We start from the raw sequence: 21,051 nt of genomic DNA, 5'->3' as shown, positions 1-21,051 counted from the left end.
GCGCAAAGCTCTCCTTCAACACCACATTTCAAATTAGTTGATTTTTCTCTTACCCGCTTTTTTCACTGTCCAACTTTCACATCCATACATAGAGATCAGAGTTCGGGGATAACATGGTCTGAATGATCCTGACTTTAGTGTTCAGTGATACACCTTTGCATTTGAGGACCTATGCTTTGGTTTTCACATTGTTTCAGAAAATGTGTATTAAGTAGGTTCACCTTTAAATGTGAACTGAATTAAATTTCTCCCACATTCCTAGTAGGGGAGGATGGCAGCTCTGATCCTCTTTCAACCTCTTGAAAGGTTGTCACACAGAGGAGGGCCAGGATCTCTTCTCGATCATCTTAGAGTGCAGGACATGGAATAATGGGCTCAAGTTAGAGGAAGCCAGATTTTGGCTGAACTTCAGGAAAAACTTCCTAACTGTTAGAGCGGTATGACAATCAAACCAGTTCTCTAGGAAGGTGGTGGCTCTTCCACACTGGAGGCATTCAAGAGGCAGCTGGATAGGCATTTATCGGGTGTGTTTTAATTTGGATTCCTGCATTGAGCAGGGGGTTGGACTCAATGGCCTTATAGGCCCCTTCCAACTCTAGGATTCCATGAATTTTACATCTTCCAGAGGTGGTTGAAACTAAGGCCCATGTTGCTGCCAGCCCTTAGTTGAGAATGGGTGGCTTGGGCCAAGAACAAGGGCACGAGAGACAAAGATATGCCAGTCATAACAACCCTCATTTTTTTGCTGAGGAGGTTTCAAGCTGGCACATGGTTCATAGTTTAAGTATGCTGAGCTGCTTCCCTTTCAGAAGAGAACAATTTTTAAAAAAATGACATTGCAGCTTCCAGCAAGCCAACTGGAACCATCTGCTCTTATCTCTGGTGTCTGGGATTTGGAGAGGAGGAAGAGTCTGTCTGAAGATAAGAGTAGTGTGTATGCAGGTGTTGCACTGCTATGCAGCTGAGCTTCAGCAGATGACAATCACTCCATTCCTCCTTATCCACTGTACTTGTCTATCCAAGCCCAGGGGCCAAAATTCACAAAAGTCAAGGACCACTACCCGTAAAAGGATGGGTGGGTGGCTTGGTGGGGGGATCTAGTTACAGTTTTGAAGATTAAATTAATTCACATTCAAATGTCTAGTTGGCTGATTAGCCTAGGTGACTGTGGGCTCTCTTTTAGAATCCTGAGAATTGCAGCTTTAGTCCTCATTGTTCAGGGGAAAATAATTATCATCAGCTGTGTGTTGTAAATCCTGAACAAGCCTTTCCAGAATCCCACTGTAGCAGTGCATCTAACCACCAGGTTTGTACCCCAAGCCTGGGACCTGAGAAGGAGAGGTAGTTCTTGCTTGAAGGTCCACATCCATGTGATTTTCCTTCAGCCCATTCTTACTTTTGCTTGTCCATCCTTGACCTCTGTCAATTTTCTCTACCCGTTTTGTCTGTTTAAATGTAAATGTAAAGCCTTTTAAGGAAGGGGACAGGGAGCATTTCTGGTGCTTACATTTATTGAGCAATTACAGGGACAGAGCTAAACTGAAATTTATACACTAACTGAAAATATTGGGGGAAATAAGTATTTGACGTTTTGATTTTTGAATTTTTTTCAGGATTCAAGATTTCATTATGTTGCAGAAGCCAAAGGTCATGGCCAATGATTTTCTAATTTCAATTTTAAAATTTCATTATGAGGGATGCTATTCTGCTACTTCTATTACTCCTCCTCCTAATTATTCTTATTCTTTTGTGTTTTAAGGCCATCACATTACATATCAATATTGCTCTGTTTTTTCACTCCTCCTCACCTAAACAGCTTAGTTTAATATTACCCATCGCTATTACTCTGAAACTGGATGGGAAATGGTTGGAAGGTGGGTGGCAGAGAGAGAAGAGAAATGGGTGGAAGAGAGAGGAAGGGATCTGGCCACACCCACTTCTGGCTCCACCCCCACCCCCCCAGCAATCAGACTCCAACAGATTACCTCCAAGGGAATGTGGCACTTGACAGAAAAAAAAGATTCCTCACCTCTGGTTAATGTGAACAACTGTGGTATCTTGAACAGGGAAGACAGGAGGGCAGATTACAAGGCGGGCTTCCCTACCCCCCAGTTTAATCATGTCACACTGGATCATATCACTCCAGACTTGATGGACCCATCAGTCTATGGTAGCTCCTTGTTCTTTTGCTGTACTGTTTTAAGAAAAAGAACAGAGTGCAGATACAAAAAGCTGAGAAGATGGATAATCTGTTAAAAATTCCCCCCAAATTAAAGGAGACCTATCTGCCTTATTCCATTGGTGGTAGGACCATATTTACAGTAGACACATAAATCAGTTTTATGCCAATGGAACTGAGATGCCTCTTCCCACGGAATCCTGGAAACTGTAGTTTGGTGAGAGTCCTGAATTCTCAATTAGAGATACATAGCCCTTGTCCCTGCCCCCAAACTACAGTTCCCAGGGTTCTTGGTGGGAGGAATGACTCAGCAGAGAGAGACCATAGTTTAGTGGTAAAGCATGTGCTTTGCATGCAGAAACATGCAAGGGCCCTCCAGATGTCCTTTGCAATGTGCGCTCAGGATAGTTGGTGCTCATGATGGTGTTGTGGCAGTTGTAGGCAGTCGCACTTCCACTACTGCTAGAGCCTGCAAAGGTTTCAAAGTGGACATACTGCTTTGTTTCCAATCAGTCCTGAAATCCTGTACCTTTTAATGCCACAAATATTCTGGGTTTTTTGTCCTGCTGTTGCACTGTAATGTAAGAGTGCCCCTCCCAGACAGCAGTATTGCGGTAACATTGGGGGAGCATCTAATAAAGCAGAATGTTCTGTGGACAGTCCAGTATAAATCCACCACTAATGCCCTATTATTGCATCAGTGACATGTTGCAGAAGACACATGCAAAACAAGCAGTCTGGAGATTCCTCCAGATTCAGTCCCCAGAATGCAGAAGGTTCCAGGTTCAATGCCCTGCATCTCCACTTAAAAAGAAAAAAGTTTTGCGTAGCAGTTAATGTGAAAGACCTCCATGTGAGATCTTGGAGAGCTTTGTTGTTATATGCCTTCAAGTCAATCATGACTTATGGCGACCCTATGAATCAGTGACCTCCAAGAGCATCTGTCATGAACCACCCTGTTCAGATTTTGTAAGTTCAGGTCTGTGGCTTCCTTTATGGAATCAATCCATCTCTTGATTGGTCTTCCTCTTTTTCTACTCCCTTCTGTTTTTCCCAGCATCATTGTCTTTTCCAGTGAATCATGTCTTCTCATTATGTGTTCAAAGTATGACAACCTCAGTTTAATCATTTTAGCTTCTAGTGATAGTTATGCTACAATAGGAATGGAATAATCTGCCCGTTCCCATTCTCTCGGTTTCTCATTTTCCCAATCTTAAAATTCAGTTCTCCACATTTCTGTAGCAATTTGTGATTTTTTAAAATAAAAAGAATCCTCATGAAAATTCTCTAGCATATTAGTGTGAATGTCTCTCAATTAAACACATTATTGTAGGCAGTTTTGACAAACATACACATTTCCTCAAGCAATTTCTCCTAATATAATGCAATTTTGTATCCTATTTTTTCTAATCTATTCATTTTATACACATTTTCCCATAATATATTCATTTTTGTACACATTGGTTGGAGAACTGCATAATGAAATTCAAATAAGTGCCAGGGTTTATGCTAGTGTGCAGCTAGACACATTTTGTGCAGGGTAAAAAACGTTTTTATGCAGTTGAATGATTTAATAAGGAGCTAGGTAATTTCTAAAAAACAAAGAGATGAGAAACAATAAAAAGAAATAGAAAATGAAGATAAAGACTAGTTCCTTTCAAATCTTCATAACCTTATATTAATAGTCTGCACTTTTTTGTGAAAAAATGAGGTGCCAGTACTCATATCTGTACTGGTGAGTACTGTCACACAAAAAGACCTAATAGTATATTATGGGACAAATCACTTAACTAGTTTGGTGGTGGACAATGTGCTTGTTCAGTAGGGGGGGAAAAGCGTAGAATAAACCCTGATAAGTGTGAATTTGGAAGGATGGCTGTGTTTTGGTTTTCATACTGTTTTGGAAAGTGTGAGTTTGATAGTTTTGGCTTTAAACGTGAACTGAATCAATTTTCTCTCCCAATCCTATGTTACATAGACAAATAGTGTAAGGCACCTTTCCTATGTTCCGAGTATGGCTATTAAGCCAGTTTGCACTTGTGGTGAAGATATGCCAGTAGTTCAATCAGTGGCTCCCACACATCTCTTCCTTTTCAAGCATCCTCTCCCCCTCACATCACCTTTCTCCTTCCACAAATTAATGCCCCCCTCAGCCCTTCTTCCAGAGACTCTGCAGAAAGTGGAGGGCCCTGCTGGGAGGAGCTGATTGTCTGTCAGAGGCACTGGAGTGTGGTTGCTTGATTGGACTCATTGAAGTCTCAGCACAAAGGGGGCGCATCCTCCTGACTTACAAGCTGCCTCCTCTCATTCTCCATCCCCACCTTTTCATATGGTTCCATGCTGGCAGACTCATCCCTCCAGACAGGACGGCTTCCCCCTCTTTTCCGTATCCTGATTATTCTGAAGCACAACCCATGGGAAACTATTGATTTCTAATACGATTTCAGCCGCACAATGTGCATGGAAATGGTGAGTCTAAATCCAGCCTTTCCTTTAGAAGGTGTGGAAGAAATTGAGAGACATGGAGAACAGAGTCTCTTGGGTCCTTTTGGAGCAAGGCAGAATTTAATGGGTTAGGGGAGTGCGCCTCCTGAGCTTCCTGTGGTGGGTGCAGAGTTTAGTGTAGGAGTTGCCAATATGGCACTAGCAGGCGCGCCTGCACCTTCAGAGGCCTTTCCTGGTGCCTGCAGGGTGCCCCCTCCTCCTTTTGAAATGAGGCTTGAAGAAACATTCTAAGGCAGCCAACAGAATATTTTTTATTATTATTTACCAAAATGTATATACCACTTGATTATAAACAGAACCTTTAAGTGGTTTACAAAAAAATAAAACAAGTATGAAAATTGTCAATAAAAAAGTTAAAAACAGACATTTGAAAAATTCAAAATGTAATTCAGATGAACACTTAAGCTAAAACCAGATTAAAATGCATGTCAGCTTCTACATGTCTGGATAGGCTTGTCTGAACAAAAGTGTTTTTAGCAGGCAGCAAAAAGAGTACAGTGACGGTGCTTGTCTGATGTCAATGGGTAGGAAGTTCCGAAGTGTAGGTGCTGCCATGCTAAAAGATTGATATATTATTTATTTATTTCACAAAATTTATATCTGGATATAGATTGTGATGTGTGCTTGGTTGTGGGATGTGTTGTGTGTGGTGGTCTGTTTCTCTGGTTTGCAAATGTGCCAACAGGCCTGAAAAGGTTGCCCATCCCTGGCTTAATTGGTTGGAGAGGAAGACTGGGAGGCAATGGGAACAGGGCCAGATTTGAGCCAGATCCTATTAAGCACCAGTACCTCTTTTCAGTCTTGGGGTTCAGCCCTGTAATATGTGAAGTAATAATTAGGAAGAAGGTGCCTCTGAGCACATGCAGACTAACTTTTCCTTGCCATTGTACAAGCACAACCATCTGGGGAAATGTTTTTTATATCCTGTTGTTCCTCCAAGGAATGCAAGAAAGCATAGATGGTTCTTCCCCCCCACTGCCATTTTGTACTCACAACAACCTTGTGAGGTATGTTAGGCTGACTGAGATATGGAAATTAAGTCATTTAATGAGCTTCACGGCTGAGTGGGGATTTGAACCTGGGCCTCCCCAGACCTAGTGTGACACTACAACCACTATATGAAGCTGACTGTAGGCATGAGGTAATGCTTAGTGTGCAACCAGTGCTATGGATGTGTCACCTCTCCACATGTATAAGCAAGCCTCGTGTTTAGTGCAGGTGTGGAGAACTTTTGGCCCTCCAGAAGTTGCTGAACTACAACTCCCATCAGCCCCAGCAAGCATGATCAGTGGACCAGGGATGATGGGAGTTGTAGTTCAGCAACATCTGGAGGTCCAAAGGTTCCCCATACTTGGTTTAGTGTCTTATTCCACTCTTGGTTGGGACAGATGGCATGAAGAGCATGCTATGATTGTTACTGCAACTGAACTAGGGATACAAGGAAGTATTGATTTCCATTCCAAACCATGTCTGTTGCATACAATACTGTTTCTGTTCCACTGCAGTTTGGATTCTGACAAAAATGACATTATTTGTCTTGTGAATAATGAAATGTCCAGATGAAAAGCTCCTCCTCCTCTAGTGGAAATTATACATAAGAGAAGAGCCCTGCTGGATCAGACCAGTGACCCATCTAGTCCACTATCGCCTGCAAGCAAGACCTGAGCGCAAAAGAGCACTCTTGCCTCCTGCGGTTTCCAGCAATTGGTATTCAGAATCATACTGCCTCTGACAGTGGAGACTAGAGACAGAGCATAGGCATCATGGCTGCTTGATGCAAGGACACACACGACAACTAGAACACAGTGGGTTATGGGGAGTTCCCTAGATATCATCCTGAACCACAAGGCAACCCTTCCAGTTCATCCCAGGATAAATGGAGACTGGGGAGAAAGGAAACACAAACCAGGCAAGAGCCAGGGAATGAGGAGATGTACCAACCTGTCTTCCCCAGCCGTTTGGGCAAGGCAGGTTGATACAGTTCCTTCCCACCTTCTCTTGCTTTTCGACACTTTTTTCTTCCTAGCCATTGTTGTGGGTGTTTTCCCTTTAGCCTCAGTGTTCTCTTCAGCATAAAAATTGGTCCCGTATTGAATCAGCTTGCCAAACTTTCTGGAACAGAAGTAAGATGTTCCCAGAGCTTTGTTCTGAAGAGTACCCCCTCGAAGAAAGGAGACTGAAACATGCTGGGAATGTTGTGACTAATCAGTCTGTACATACATACTGGAGTTGGTGGTTGTTCCTTACACAGTGTCAGACCGTCGCTCTTCTTTCTCCTTCCCTAAAGGTAGCAGCTCTCTAAGGCCGCAGACAAAGATCTTTCCAGGAACAGCACACAATCCTTTGACTGGAGATATCAGTTGAATCTGGGATTTGAAAATGCAAAGTATGTCTTACCTGCCTGGTGAAATCTGTGTTCAACCAGGCTGGCACAAGATGTTTCATCCATGGTGGATTGAAAAGGATGAGTCAGAAATATCAGTGTGTGCTGCTGGGACAGCTGCCTTACAACCATCACAGGGCTGTCCAGTGAGTTGCTTGAGAGTGAGACTAGGGCTACATTCACCCCATACATTTATTCCACTATTATTCCACTTTAAACAGTCGTGGCTTTCCCCAAAGAATTCTGGGAAGGGTGGTTTGTGAAGGATGCTGAGAGTTGTTAGGAGACTCCTATTTCCCTCACAGAGCTACAATTGCCAGAGTGGGTTAACAATCAGTTCCTTTGCCCAGAGAACTCTGGGAATTGTAGCTTTTTGAGGGGAATAGGGGTCTCCTAACAACCCTCAGCAGTTCTTTAGGGCCCCAGGGATTCCTACGGCCTGGTGTCCAAACAACTCACTTCATTCATTGGCTAATAACACTGACAGGCGGGAGCAGCTAGGCTAGCTCATTTCACGCAAATTGATTAGAAGAATACCTGTACATATTGCTCTACAACTTTCTTTCTAGGGGGGCTAGAGATTTGCTTTTTTTTCTTTAAAGAAAATTCAGATTCTGGACTACCTGCTAGGGGTGCCACTGAAGGCCTCTGTGTGTGCCATGGAGCCTGTGGGTGACAGGTTGGTGACTCCTGATTCAGTTTAATATTGTATGCACTGACTGGCAGCAGCTCTCCAGGATTTCGGACAGAGGTCTCTCCCAGCCCTATATAATTCGGAACATAGGCAGTTGTGTTATGCTGAGTCAGGCCATTCACCTATTTGGGCCAGTAATTTCTGCACTGACTGGCAGCAGCTTTCCTGGGTTTCAGGCAAGTGTCTCCCTCAGCCCTACCTGGGTATGCTGGGGACTGAACCTGGAACCTTCTGCCTGCAAAGCAGGTGCTAGCCCTGAGCTATGGTACTTCCAAAAACTGTTGCTGAAGGCAGCCTCCTCCCCTTGCCTTCTGACAGGGCCGGCCCATTCCATTCATTGCCACCTCCCAGACAACTCGAGAGTCCAGCTTCCAGGATTCCCTGCTGCCTTCGCGATCTATGTACATAGACAGACTGTACCATTTATGTTCTCTTTCTCTCTCTTCCCTCACCTCCAGGGACTCTGTCTCCCAGCTTGACTCTAACTCCCCTCCCAGAGAGCACCTCATCTACCTTACATTGCTAACGAGATAATTCCCCAGCCTCTTCCTGGAATATCCAGGCCCAGAGTCACCTCCGCCAGCTTCTCCCCCCCCCCGCCTGCTTTAATGTGCTAGGTTGCACTCTTGGGGACCCAGGGAGTCCCGTCTCCCTGCCTCTCCCCCCTGCTGTGTAACCCACTTGAAATTCCAGCTTCTGCGTGTCTCCCTCTCCCCTTCCAGCTGCTCTGAGTCATTCCAGCTAATCCAGCAGGAGACGTCTAGACCTGCCCTGCTCAGATCTTTGCTGCTGTTAAATAAGTTGTTTGGGGTTGATGTTTTACCTGCCGGGGCCTCTTACATCAAGTGCCTGAGTGGCAGAGAATCTGCACAGGAACTCTCAAGGAGGGCGAACTCTCAGCAGAATGCCCTTCTTGTTTTGAAGACAAGAGCCTGTTATCCCAGGATCCAAACTAGATGAGTGATGTAGCAGATCCATTATTACGTCACCGTACTGGACAGACTTCGTCTGTTGTTTCATCCACACGATATATTTAAAGGACATTTATAGCACTTTAACCGTCATGGCTTCCTCCAAAGAATTCTGGGAACTGTAGCATACTCTTCACAGAGCTACAGTTCCCGGAACCCCTAACAAACTACAGTTCCCAGGATTCTGTGTGTATGTCTTTGTGTGTGTGTGGATGAGCCATGACTGTTAAAGTGGTATAAGAGTGCTTTACATGTATGGTGTGGATGGACCCTTTGTTTACAACTGTCCCAAGGAGAGGGCAATTTGGATCAGGGCTGTAGTGCAGAGTGTGGGGAGGGGAATTAATTTAACCTTTTCTGTCATGCCTTTCCCCCATTATGCTCACTGGAAGCTGGTATTAGCCGTGGGTGGTGATAGGGTATATGTGACTTTTATAACAGGTAGGGTGAATTGGTGATCTGTGGGCCTGATCCAGCCCAACAAGCCTTTCGTGCTAGCACCCTAACCCACACTTGGGTGGTGGTAGTGGAGTGTAAGACACCTGTGGGAGTGTTCTGGGACAGAGCATAGAACTGAACTGGGTAGAAACGCTCAAATCTCTCTGCCCAACACAGAGCCATGATGGGGATGTCGTTCCTTGGCAAGTGGTCCTCAGAGGGCTTGCAAGTTGCTGATGCAGCTCTCAGGCCTTAAAAAGTTAGCCAAGCCTGCTTTATAATAACAGCTTCAGAGAGTATTTGAAATGGTGCCGTGAGCAGAGTTAAACCTCTCCCAATACCATGGATTTATTCCAAACTGAGCCCCTCCCACGGCTGCTCTTAAAATATTTTTTTTAAAAAGTGCCTGACTTGATTGTGGTTCTTGCTCCCAGCTCTCTAATTACCTTTCCCTTCACATTCTGTTGATTCCCAAGTGTAGGTTATACCCCCTCAGCATTCCCCAAGCATCTGACAGTCAGATTTACTTTTTTCTCTATTTAAATTACAGACATACTTTTCCCTTATAACCCCCAAAAGGGTTAATTTTAGAAAGTGAAAAAAATTCTGCCTTCAGAGGAACCCAGCCTATATGTGCATGTACAAGCCACTTTTCTTAGCGTACCTCCTGATCAAAGTTCAGACTCATCCAGAAACATAATGAGCATCCTCCTCTGAGGGCAGGGAATTCCGCTGTGCCCCTGCATTGAAAGGAGTAATAATGCAACTGTGTGTAATACAGGATTGCTGATCGTGGTGGAGGATGATTGGATGAACGGCCACAGCATAAATCACAGAGAGACACAATGGTCACCCTCCTCTGTGATTATGGGCTTTGGTCACACTTGAACTTTTAATTACTTAATTTGTGTGTGTATCTGCTTGTGGCACAATTGTGTGCCCCAACATTCAGAATGGGAGTTGCCACTCTAGAATCATGAGAGTTGGAAAGGTACCTGAACGATTACTGATTATCCCATATCCAAATGTTTAAGAAAATGTATGCATTTCATTTCCATGCTGTGTCAGACCAAAGATCCATCTCACCCAATACTCTGAATTTATCTGTGCTCAGGAACATACCTTAGGGAACCATACAAGCAGCATGTGACAGGCATTAAACATCCATGTAGCCCGCGGGTAGGAAATGTGGTGTGCCCCCCAATGTTGTAGACTACAATTTCCATCAGCCTCAGCCAGTATGGTCAATGCTCACGTATGGTGGGAGTTGTAGTCCAACAACAGCTGGAGGGCACCATGTTGGCTTCCCTGCCATCCCTGTGCAATTCCCTGTGCCATCTTCGGCAGGTGGGCAGTAGCTGCTTTACAGGAAGCTGTCTTATGCTGAGTTAGACCACCCGTCCATCCAGCTCAGTGTTGTCTCTACAGTGACTGGCGGTGGCTCTCCATGTTTTTAGACTGGAGCTTCCCAGTTGTACCTGAAATTGTCAGGGATGGATTCTGGGACATTTTGCATGCGTAGAATGTGGTCTACCGCTGAACTATGGTCCTTCCACTAAAAATAAAGCAAGATGCTAATCCCCATGTTTCTGAATGAAGGGCTGATTTAAACAGAAACACAGGAAGCTGACTGAAACCAGGTAAGATCATTGGTCCATTAGGCTCAGTATTGTCTACACTGACTAGCCGTGGATCCCTATGGTTTCAGACAGGAGTATTCCTACTTGGAGATGCCTGGGATTGAACATGGGGCTTTTTGCATGGTAGTATAAGAACCAGAATGTGCTGGGAATTAGAGTCTCCATCATCAGCCATTCTCTGGTGCCTTACCACCTGAGCCACCAGCATCCTTGCCTGTTTGGGGAGAACAGAAGTAACGCTGCTCATTAAACAGTCTCCTCACTGAAATAATAACAGAAAACCCTCCAGGGATGACGCTTCCACAACTCACAACTGGTTCAAATGCCCATACTTTCTTACAATTAGGAAATGAAACCAAGGAACATAAGGAGGGCCTTGGAGGATCAAGGTCTATCTACACTGTTTGCCTCCAACAGTCGCCAGCTGGATGCCATGACTGGAAGAAAGCTTGCAAGCAGGGGGTGATGAACTCCTTCTGTTTGTCCCCAGTATCTGGCACTCAGAGACATATTGCCTCTGAATATGGGTGTTCCAGTTTTCGATATCACAAGAGTAATAGCTGTTGATAAGATTTGTTTGTTTCTTAAAGCCACTGACAACCTGGCCCTGTCGCTGTATCTTGTGACGGTAAACTACACAAGGTAATGGTGCTTTGCATAAAAGAAAGACTTCTCTCTGTCTGTCCTGAACCTGCTGTGCTAGTATTATGATGGCAGGCAGAAATTTCTCTCTTTTCTCTCCTCATTGTCCACAACAGCCTTGGCCAACCTGATGCCCTCCAGATGTTTTGGTCTACAACTCCCATCAGCCTCAGCCAGCACAGCCATGCTCTCACCAGCCCGAACATGGTATGGCTGCATTTGGCTAGACATAGTCAAAAAGATCTGGAGGGCACCAGCTCGGTGAAGGTTGTTCCATAATATATTAAAAATTATCTTGTCGCTCCCAATGCTTTAGTTTTTCCTCTTTAAGAAAATTGCTCATTTTAGTTGCTCTTTCCTGCACTTTCTTCAATATCACTTTTATGTGATGGGGCAACCAGAACTGTACAGTTTTCCAATTGTGTCTGCATCATGGCTCCCTCTGTTTCAGGGGTGGGAAACTTTTTGGCCCAGAGAGCCAGATCCTTAGTTCCCTAAACCCTGTGGGCTACCCACCTGTCAATCATCTGACATCATGATGGTGGGGGAAGGGATCTGGTTCACCACTTGTGAAGTGGCACCAGCAGGAATGAACTCTCCACTCACCAGCTGATGAGCGGAGGGTTCAGACTTGCTCTCTGTAGGGGTCTGCTCCTCCAGCAAGCCCATTCCTCACAGGGAATGTGCTGGCAAAGCAGCCCCAAGCAGGATTGAACCCTGCCCACTAGCTGATGCCACACAGTGATGCCAACTGATTGATAAATGGGCATGGTTTGAGGAAAACTGGACTCCTTGGTGAGCCAAGACTGGACTGCGAGGCAGAGGTTTCCACCCCTGCTCTATTTCCAGTGTTCAGAGATGAGTACTGCTGCTTCTATAGCTGAAACAGCACCACCCATGCACAAGAGGGAGATATCAACAGGCTCTGGGAAACCCCAAGGTTTGCAGAAATGCAATACAATAAAACAAAAATGAGAAAAAAACAAATCCTAAGTGGGAGAAAGTCCCCCCCTTACAACCCAATGGGACCGAGTGGGCTCAGTGGCCACAGATGCATTGCTGACTAATTGCTGGGAGAGGGGAATGCAATGGAGTATGCAGAAGAAGAGCACTCCATACTGCATCACTTTGTTGCAGGTTCAATTTGTACATAAGAAAATACGATGAGCCTGCTGGATCCGGTCAATGGCCCATCTAGTCCAGCATTCTGTTCTCACAGATGTCTGTGGGAAGCCCACAAGAAGGACCTGGGTGCAAGAGCACTCTCCCCTCTTGCAGATTTAGGGCCCCTCTAGACACCCTTTTTATTGTGCATTCATGATTATTTCTGCACATGATGGTATCAGGACAGTTATACACAGAACTTGGAAAAGTTACTTTTTTTGAACTACAACTCCCATCAGCCCCAGCCAGCATGGCCACTGGATTGGGCTGACGGGAGTTGTAGTTCAAAAAAGTAACTTTTCCAAGCTCTGGTACGTGATCCTGCTTTCAATACTCTTTGCACCAGCAAAAGTTTTGAGCCAGACATACCACTGCATTTCCAGTTGGTGCATGTCCATAACTTACTTCTGAAATCCAGTACTTTTCAAATGTCCCGAGATTTGTTTGTTTGTTGTTCCACTTCTGTTGCGCTATAGTGCCCCTCCAGACAGCAATAATGTAGTAACATCAGGGAAGCCTCACAGAACAATTAATAAAACTGAATGATGTATGGATGGTCCAGTTTAAATCCACCGCAAAAGTGCTATTATTGCATCAGTGATATGTTGCAGAATACACCCACAAAAAACCACCACTCAGGAGAGGCCCTTTTACTATACCATTATGGTATTTGATGCTGCATAACCTGAATCTGCTCCTCTGCACTGCAAACTTTTGCATTGCTGCTCGACCCATCTCTCAGAGTCCCAGCCTTCTTCTTGTTTACAACAGTCTACCTGATTCTTGGAAAATTATGACCCGTGCTCTCCTTAATCTTAACGCAAGGTTACACCTGCCTAATTCTTTCCACTTTTCCCCCTGCGTTAATCATGCATTCCACACTAGTAATCATCTATGCAGCTCTCCTCTGAATCCTTTCCGTTTTTTACGGGCCAAATTAGACATGACACAGGAGATCCGTGCAAACAGGATCCTGTCTGCTCTTTAATTTAAAAGTAGCTGAGTTGCAAAGGTTCCATCTCGCTGGTGGCAGAGAAGAGCACGAAGCTTGTTGAAATGCCAACTGCTCCCTTCATTTTACCTTGAACCTTGGGAAGTCTGAGAAGGCTGCCAGACTGTTGCTATTTTCAACTGGGATTCAATCACATACCAGCAAATTCAGGTTGCACAATAAAAACTAATTTTGTGCTTTTCTGCAGCAAACCCACTTCCCCCTCAAACTGGACATTTTGCATTAAGGAAAACACACTGGAAAGTGTGGGATAGCAGCCGCTTGACATAACTTCGCATAGCAAATCAGAATGAATGCTCAATAAATAGCCAATGTTGTCTAACTTCCCTGCAAATTTTATGCAAACAAGTGAAGATGAATGTTCAATAAAAGGGTAACCCGGGAAGCGACCTGAGAGTCCAAGCCCTACTCATATTTTGCAGATTTTGCAGTGGACAACAATCAGGAAATGGTTATTCAGAGACTCACTGAGCTGATCTCTTTCCTTATGTGTGAACATCATCTGTTTAGCTGCTCTGGCTTGCATAATTATACCTGGAGCCTCTTTTTCCGCTTATTAAGGGCCCTCAAGGCAACTCACAACATCAAAACATATAAAAAAAATCATGAAAATAATCAATAAAGTGTACAGTTAAAAAACGTAATAAAATGCAATAAAAAGTTAGTGGTCAGAGATCAGTAAAAACGTTCAGTCAGCAGCAGGAAAGCCAAAATAACACTATCCCATAACATCCTAGTGGGGGATCCTTGTGCCATAAGTCATTTTGTTACTTCTTTTTAATGAGATCATCTATTTGCCAGGTTCAGACAGCAATGGTGCAAACAGAGGCTTTATGGGTCTCTCTCTCCCCCACTACATTATGAGGCTCTCTCCCACTACAGTTATCCAAATCACCCACCTGTCAATCACCTGACACCATATGACATCAGGTGGTTCAAACTTTAAAGGAAGAATTGGGAGCAGATTGTGGTTGCTCTCAAAGTGCATTTCTGATTCTTCCATTCTACCTTTGCAGTCATGGCTTGAATTCAAATTGGGCTTGCAAATATTCCTGCCAAAAGTGGGGCTAGCACCTGGGACTGAATTTAAATTCAGCGCCGACTGCGAGCCCTGCTTTCAGCAAGGATTGTTTCCACTTGGGAGCTCTGATTGGGAGCCCCCAAGTGGACCTGATCCCAGTGGGGCTTACACTCTGAGCAGGTTTTACCTGCTCCACACGTAATATCATGTGATGTCAGGAGTGGAGCAAATAGCTACGACCAGGGAAGGGAAACAGCCTTGCAGGCCAAATTAGGAACCCTAGAAGACCTAATCTGGTTTATGGGCCAGAGAGTTCTCCATCCCTGCTGTGCACCATCTTTAGCTTCGTGGAGTAGGATAAGAAAGGCATAGGGTGCTCCCAGACTGTCGCTATTTTCAGGTGGGATTGTCACATACCAGCAAATTCAGGTTGCACACTAATAGTTGATTGGAAGATACTGTGCAACAAACCCGTTTCCCCAAAAGATTGAACTTTGCAGTAAGAAAAGTGATGGGAAAATCCACTGGAAAGTGTGTGATAATGCTTGATGCAATTGCAGTGTCATCTGTGGGTAGAAACACACTCACTGTTCTGCTGGTTCCAGTGAGTCTCCACCTCTTCTGAAAAACGGGGGCATATGATGCTAGTCAACCCCCTTTTTACTGTAAAATCTGGTGGGAGCAGCTTGAGTGTGTTTTTAAAAAATTCAGCTTCAAAGAAATTTCGCAACTGATCGGCAGGTCAATCTGTTCCCCCTCCAGGTGTGGCTAACGGAAATGCTTTGCTCTGGCAACTAGTGTGCTCACAGCCTAACTTTCTGGAAACAAATCAGAATGAATGCGCAGTAAGTAGACAATGTTGTCTAACCTCTCTGCAAACAAATCAGGGTGAAGAATATTCAACAAACAGGCAGGCTGTAAGCTCCCATAGATTAATTTGTTTGAAAAACCTTCCGTAATTTGAACCAGAGCCTCCTGAGGCACAGCGCCAGAGCCTCTTTGAATGCTAGGGCACAGCTCTGGAAGATGGGACTTAATAATAATAATAATCACACACACACACACACAGAGAGAGAGAGAGAGAGAGAGTTCTGTGGCACTATAAAGACTAACAGATTTATTATGGCATAAACGTTTATAGACTAGAGCCCTCTTCATCAGATGTGTGAAAGCTTATGTCACAAGAAATCTGGTTAGCTTTTAAGATGCCACAGAGCGCTCTCTCTTTCTCCCCTTCTCTCTCATTTTTAGTGTGTTTTGTTGTAACAGGTAAACAGGGCTACCCCTCTGGTAATAATGTAAAAACAGCTCTGAGAGTGTGGGAAGATTAGCATTTAGCACACAACAATTAGAACAGGAACCCTCCCCACTCCGGCATGTTGAGATCTCCTCTCCATCAAATTTGGCTCCTAGAAAAACTGGCAGGCTCGTAAGTTTTGCAAAATGTCAACCCCCCCTTCCCAATATATAAAATAAAATGAGCAACATCCATGTGTACTAACAATCAGTCTCTCTGACTGGCTTCACACTCAACCATAATCAAGGGAAAGCCTTTAACCTTGAGAAATGCTTTCATACCGTCAGGCTCTGCTTTTGTGCCAGCTTAGCTTTCACTCTTACTAATTCTGTAATTTCCAGTCCAGAGAGACATTGTGGAAAGCTCAGAGCCAGCACAGAAGCAGGATCTAAGTCATTCCTGAAGCCAGGAAATTCTGGGTTTGATCACAGCATGATTCACTCTCCATGTCCTGGAAGGTTGCTTCATGCAATCCACCCCCTCCCCCCCAAAACACCCCACCTTTGATGGACTCTGTTGGCCACTTCTTTCTTAAAATTCTCCCTCTCCCTCTTCTTCTCTCTGCCTCAGGGCAGCAATCTTCACCTTTTCAGACTCAATCTGCCTGGGTGAATTTGGGGACCATCTTCTTCCTTCACCACATGAGCCGGCTGGCGGCTCCACGTCAGTGAGGCAGTGGAATCTGCTCTGGGTAGTCCAAACTGAAGCACTTTGGAAAACTCATTGAAAGTCTGGACTAAAACCCAGAGAGGATTCCACTGAAACACTGACATGGAGCCACCAGCCGCTATTGCTGTAAAGTGATAGTGCTGCTGTTGTAACCCACCTTAGATCAGGTTGCAAGCCAGTTATTTATTTTTAATTATTGTTATTAAGCCCTTAATACTTAAAACAGTCTTTAAGCGGTTTACAAAATTATGCAATGATGTTCAATGATGGGGAACCTGTGGCCCTCCAGGTGCTGCTGGACTACAACTCCCATCATTCCTGACCACTGGCCGTGCGTCCTGGGGCTAATGGGAGTTTGAGTCCAACAACATTTGGTGGGCAAAGTTTTCCCCCTGCAGTAATGGGTCCTGAATCCTGACCCACCAACAGGTCTCATTGTTGATGCATGCCATCCATCCCTCCCTCCCCACTTTAAACTTTTTTTAGATGACACTGATCAGCACAAGGGGGGAGTAAGTCACCATTCTGATTTCCCACAGTGGCCCTTAAATGACACTGCGTAAAATAAAAATGCTGCCCGCCACCCAGTGCTGATCAGAGTACTGCTGCCAAATTAAGTCCAGGAGGGGTAGCACCGACAATGATGGGGGGACACCAGCAGACAGGTCACCAAGGGCTCCCCAGCTCTGGAGCTAGCCTTGCCTTCACCTTTTGCTCTAAAAATTGACACGTCCCCCTTTAATATGTGATCCTAGCAGATCCAGGTCTACCTAAGAGCAAACAGAGTTTGGGGTTTGGTTACTTCCCTCAGTCCTTAAATATGCAACAATGAACCTATAAGAATGACATTAGTGAACAGTCTGCAGCTTAACAGTGAGAAAAGCTAGACCAGAGTTTTCCTCTACTGTGCTGGTTTTCTATTTACAGAGAGCTTTTAACTTAGGGGAGCATTCAAAAATGTGATCTCCCACCTGGAGCCTAAAGTGGTACAGTCCGTTCTTACCCCTTCATTCTGTTGGATGTTTGGACCAGGCCTTGGTCATGTGGTAACAGGTGGCTAGACATGGCTTTCCAGGTGTACATGCTGCCCAACCCACATGAGACATTCCACTTTCCGTTTTTCATTGCTACTTTACCCAAATTAATTCTTTATTCTGCAAATTTTGGGGGGCACTTCTCGTCCGCATCTCCCCCTCAAAGATGCAACTGCTGACTGAGCAAGAGGGCTTTGCACTCCCTGATCTAGAGGCCTGATGCATGTTGGCATTGTGGTGAGACGGGGGCAGCACTGAAACATATGATCTGGTTTTGCCCTGGAGTGGCCCAGTTGTGGGCAAAAGTCTTTACACTCATTAACTCGGTCCTAGGAACATCTCTAAATTTTTCAGATGTTCCTGTCCTACTGCATTATATCCCAATGTCCTGGAATCTGACACAGGGACACTGTAGCTAGACCCTGTGTGCATTGTTGGTAGTCAAGTGACTAGTCTTACAGCACTGGAAGGATTGAACGGCTCCCCCATGGCTCGTTGATCAGAGGACCCTTCTTCCCTTGCTGCATATGAAATAGCTACTTTTACCCAGAGGCAAAAAGAACACAAATACTCTGAGATCTGGGACTCCTATTTAAAGTTTGCATGAGCCCTTCGCCATGTGGGCCTCGGCCAGAGCCTAGTCCCTCTCTTTCCTTCCCCTTCTCTATCCAACCCCTTCTCTCCTAATTTATTTTATTTTTATTCTTTTTTTTATTTTCTCTCTCTTTTAAAAAAAACATATGTCTGATTTTCTTAATGGTTTTATGATTTTATGTTTAGTTTATGTCTAGTTCAAGGTTCTAGGTTGGGTGTACAAAGCCCTATACCGCTTGGGACCAGGATACCCCTTATATACCCAGTCGATCACTGTGCTCGGCAGGTGAGGGCCTCCTGCAGATACCATCTTATCAGGAGGTTCGTTCTGCACAACATAGGAGACGGACCTTTAGTGTGGCGGCACCTACCCTGTGGAATTCCCTCCCCTTAAATATTAGGCAGGTGCCATCTCTGTCATCTTTTCGGTGCCTTTTGAAGACTTTCCTCTTTCAACGAGCCTTTTAAGTTGAGACCTATTCCAGTCTGCGTCTGTGTTGGAATTGCTTTTTAAACATTTTTTAAAACATTTTTTTAAAACTATATTTTTAATATTTTTTTAGAAGATGTCTTTAAAGCTATAAAAATGTTTTTAAAGTTGTTTTGTTTTAATGTATTTTAAGGTCTGTTTTTATGATGTTTCAAAGTGTTTTTAGTGCTTTTGTTTGCCGCCCTGGGCTCCTGCTGGGAGGAAGGGAGGGATATAAATCAAATAAATAAATAAATAACTGTTTTGCTGCTTTGTTCTCCCTGCTCTTTTATTGTTCTTGCTTGTTACTTGTATTATTATAGAAAAAATTGAAAAACCAATAAACTATGCATTAAAAAAAAACCCCAAATGAGGATGCAGTAGTCTGAGGGCCCCCATGATAAATGCAGCCTGAGAGTTTCCCTCATGTTGAAAGTCTGTAACCAAAGGCTGTGAGGGAAGGAGCAGCAGATGCCTCAGGTGATGTATTTTAGCTGGCATTATAGCAAGAGTTGGGCTCTATACACACCATATATATGCCTACTGAAGACCTTCCTCTTTCAACAAGCCTTTGAAGTAGAGACCATATCCCAGTTTGCATCTGTGTTGGAATTGCTTTGTAAGATGTTTTTAAAGCTTTTTTTAAAAGATGTTTTTAAATATGTTTTATTTTATTATATTTTAAAGTCTGTTTTTAAGATGTTTTGGAGTGTTTTTAGTGTTTTTGTTTGCCACCCTGGGCTCCTACTGGGAGGAAGGGCAGAATATTATAAATTTAATAACAATAATAATAATTTAAAGTACATGGCTTTCCCCAAAGAATCCTGGGAGCTGTTGTCTGCTGAGGGTGCTGGGAACTGTAACTCTGTGAGGGGTAAACTACTGTTCCCAGTATTCTTTGGGGGAGGCCATGTGCTTTAAGTGTGTGTACGCAGTCTTGGAGGCAGCAGTTCTGAGTCATGGGCACAATCCCCCAGAAGGTTCTCCTTTCTAAGCCCTACCAAAATATAGGGCAGCACCTGTTCATTTCAATGGGGGACTTACACAGACAGACAGTGTGGTGTATTGGTTGGAGTGTCAGAATAGAACCAAGGAGACCTGGGTTCAAATCTCCACAGGGCCATGAACCTCACTGGGTGACCTTGAGCCAGTCACTCTCAGCCTAACTGCTACCTTACAGGGTCATAATGAGGATAAAATGGAGGAGGAACCATGTATGCTACCCTGAGCTCTTTCAAGAAGGGTGAAATATAAATGCAGTAAATACACTTCCTATAGAATTGTACTCTTGCTAACTTGTGTGTGTGAGTGAGAGAGAGAGAGAGAGAGAGATGGACAGACAGACACTCCATTTGGATGTTCTGCCCCTGGGATTCAAATTCTGTGGGTATGCATAGCCTCCTTTTGTAATCTGTGAAATCAGCTCTGTGGCTCATAACTTTTATGTATTTTTAGACTGTAAGCTCCCTCTGTTTCTTGCAGATGAAATTCTGAGAAGTGCCACCTCTCTCCACGATGTGCTAGATTAGAAAGTGAGAACGAGCATGGTGTAGTGATGTTAAGAATGTTTGAATTGGACTGAGGAAATCTACACTCCAGTCTTGGTGAGTGACTTTGACTCTTCCTCATCCTAGCCTACCTCAAAGGACTGTTGTGAGGACAAAATAAACTTGAGCTCTTTGGAGGAAGGCCATGATTTTTTTAAAAAAGGGGAGGAATTTCCACTCTGTTATGCATAGTTCATTATGATTAACATTAAAATAAATAATAAGTGTCTCATAATAATAAATAATAAGTGTCTCATAACGTACTGTAACGAAGTACCCGTATCTAAAATATCCACATATTCTTTCACTGTTTATCCTCGCCTCTACTTGCTTCGGGGCATGACCATGGAAATTTATTATTACTATTGTTAATAATAACAATAATGATGATGATGCCAATTCTGATTTGGAGTCCTGAGTGTTGAAAGGAAGCCTCCCAATCCCATCTGAGTAGGGTGCAGAAGAGGTGATTTAAAACGGGGCTTTATTTTATCTCTCACAAAGATATAATCCTTTACCTTCTCTCCAGACAAAAGAGCCCGAGGGCGGAGATCATTTGTGCCCGACCTTTGGAGTCCCAACTTCGCCTTAGGCTACAAAACAGGAGGAGGAGGAGTGGCAGTAACAGCGGCGGCAGCGTCTCCTCTCCCTCCTCCTCCTCCTGCTGCTGCCAGCGCCACCACGCCAGGCGAGGGGGCCTCTCTTGGGAGAGAGACCTCCTGCCAACAGCTGAGCAAAAAGGCGTGAGTTAATTTCAGAGAGGCAGGAGGGGGGGGTAAAACGAGAGAGATG

General features: G+C 44.3%; 1 long non-coding RNA gene across 1 annotated transcript; it reads right to left on the bottom strand.

The window, feature by feature from the left end:
* Window positions 1-1,096: 1,096 nt before the first annotated feature.
* Window positions 1,097-20,928, bottom strand: LOC133382406 (uncharacterized). Its single transcript, XR_009761951.1, has 3 exons — window positions 20,778-20,928; window positions 2,030-2,194; window positions 1,097-1,445 (listed from the first exon to the last, which is right to left on the bottom strand). It is a non-coding gene; the product is annotated as an uncharacterized LOC133382406 (long non-coding RNA).
* Between the last annotated feature and the right edge of the window lie 123 nt (window positions 20,929-21,051).

This window comes from Rhineura floridana, chromosome 3, assembly GCF_030035675.1.
Source record: "Rhineura floridana isolate rRhiFlo1 chromosome 3, rRhiFlo1.hap2, whole genome shotgun sequence".
Lineage (NCBI taxonomy): Eukaryota > Metazoa > Chordata > Lepidosauria > Squamata > Rhineuridae > Rhineura > Rhineura floridana.
The sequence above is the reverse complement of the archived record's forward strand: the minus strand, read 5'-3'. Positions and strand labels throughout refer to the sequence as shown.